This window comes from Penaeus japonicus, unplaced genomic scaffold, assembly GCF_977035675.1.
Source record: "Penaeus japonicus unplaced genomic scaffold, GWHDUDI00000001_assembly GWHDUDI00000022, whole genome shotgun sequence".
NCBI classification, from domain to species: domain Eukaryota; kingdom Metazoa; phylum Arthropoda; class Malacostraca; order Decapoda; family Penaeidae; genus Penaeus; species Penaeus japonicus.
This window is the reverse complement of record NW_028234424.1, coordinates 12,512,561-12,515,060: the sequence shown is the minus strand read 5'-3', so window position 1 is coordinate 12,515,060 and position 2,500 is coordinate 12,512,561.

Here is a 2,500-nt window from a genome sequence, read left to right as displayed (position 1 = left end):
TGAGTGGGTTAAAAGGAATACTATAGGATCACTAATATGCATGAGTTAGAAAGGGAAGAATTATTTAAGAAATGCATCAATGAATGGAAGTGAGGATGAAACATTCAGAAGAAAATACTGAATAGCTTTCCCAGATATTCAATATAAAGACACTTCATATATCTCTTTTCACCATAAGAATTTATATATATATATATATATATATATATATATATATATATATATATATATTTTTTTTTTTTTTTTTTTTTATATATATATATTTATATATATATTTATGTATTATCTATATAGATTCTGCTATATATATATATATATATATATATATATATATATATATATATATATACACATACATACATATATATACACATATATATATTATTCTCTTTTTCAGTTTCACAAACTTGTTACTTTAATGAAAAATAACAAAATGAGTCAACCCAAATGCAAAATTCCTTAGTATTTCTTTTGCATTCACTCTGTCTTTTCCCATGATCTCCAATTATCAGTATCACTTGTTTTGTTCTAGTTTTGGTTACAATCATAATCATTATTTTTATTATGATTATTATTATTATTATTATTTTTATTATTATTATTATTATTATTATTATTATTATTATTATTGATATCATTATTGTTGTTGTTGCTATGATAATTATGAGCATTATTAATTGATTGAAGCTCGATATTGCCTTTCTGTTATCATGATTCCTAATTTTATCATTATTCTCATTATTGCTCTCATTATTATTCCTATTATTGTTGCTGTTGCTATAAATTTTACTATTGCTCTTTTATTGCTTTTTGTTGATACTTGAAGTAAAACTTTGTTATTGTATTTGTTTGAATTATTATTGTAGTTCATTAAGTTAATTCAGTGCTAGTATTTTGTATGATGTTATTCTGCTGTAAGTAGTATACAGTGCTTCAAGGAAGAGGACAGTTATCCTGGCATTTTCTTCTTTTTTTTTTAATCACACTAAGCACTGCCTCATTACCGAGCAACATCCAGAATCGTATGGAAAAACAAATATATGGCACCTTGTACACATGGCATAGTGCATGTAAATTTCAAAGAATGCAGAAAAATCATAGGGTGAAAATGAAAAAATTATATGTCTAGTAAGGTATCAGACATATTGTTTCCATCCAAAGGATGTGCACATTTCATCTCAGTCACTACTGAAAGTGCATTGAAAGGGCAACTTTCACTGCTTTCATAGCTTAATTCTCAATATATGGTCATGTATGATATTTTTTCAAGTATCCCAGAAATAACTACAGTGACTTGAAAAAAAAAAAATTCAAGCCCAACTTTTTTTATGTTGACCCTTCTGAGATGGGTCACTTATTAAAATGTTCTGCCTGGGCTGAGCATCTTAAGATGTGTATTTACTATTATTTTCTAGACCTATGGATGGATTATGTTTCTATATATGATATATTATCAAAGTGAGTTATCATAACTGAAGGAACAATGTAATTTCATCATAAGGAAAAAGGCAATACTAAAGTAATCAGACCCTGCAAAAAATACCAGTTTTGGAAATGTGAACGTTAACATATCCTGCAAGTTAAATCAACAATTTGTTTTGTTTATAGCAGGTAAATGAAAAGAAAATGGCTAAAATTATAATATGGTTGCCATTATTATTATCTAGACTTCACTGTCAAAAACTGTAATTTTTGAAAATAGAAAAATGGGACAAATATTTGAATGATAGTCCAGACACATTCATTAACCCTTAGACAATTGTGGAACTATTTATAGTTGGTTTGAAATCCAGTGAATATATGCAGGGTGGCTATATATATAGAGTCAGTGATTTTCAAGGAATTTAGATCATATAAATAGAAGTTGGCTACTTTGTTCATATGGTTATGTACTCAAAGCAATGCCTCAATCTGCTGTCAGCTGTCAGAGGGGATGCAACACTTTTTGTGTCCTCTCTTACCCTCATTATCCATATTTCAATTGATATTTGATATTTTTAGATACAGTCTTGTTCTGTTCTATGAGGAACATAAGACAATTCCTTAATCAGGATTTGGATATATTCCTGGATAATATCAGTATTGATGAAGCATCAGAGAGTGATGATGATGACAAGAGGGAAACTAAATCCAGGTCACCATTCCTGAACACAGGTTTAGTTGTGGAAGTAAATGACTCCATTTAGCTTTTAAAAAATATTACCCTAATCCAATCAAAACCATAAATTTTGTATTACATTTGTATAAAAACACCTCCAAATTGTGGGAGAGGTTATACATAGTAGATATTTACAACCTTCATTATGCGGTGGTATTTATTCATTCAACACTCCTAAGATTAACAGCAACTATATTTATACAAACATATGATATGGAGCTTCTCTTCAAGTCCTGCATACATCTAAGGGTTTTTGCTATACAAAAAAGTCAGATACAGTTCTTTAGTAAATAGAAAAGGAATAATAGTCCCTTCAATGAGGTATCTAAGTAGACCAAGAAA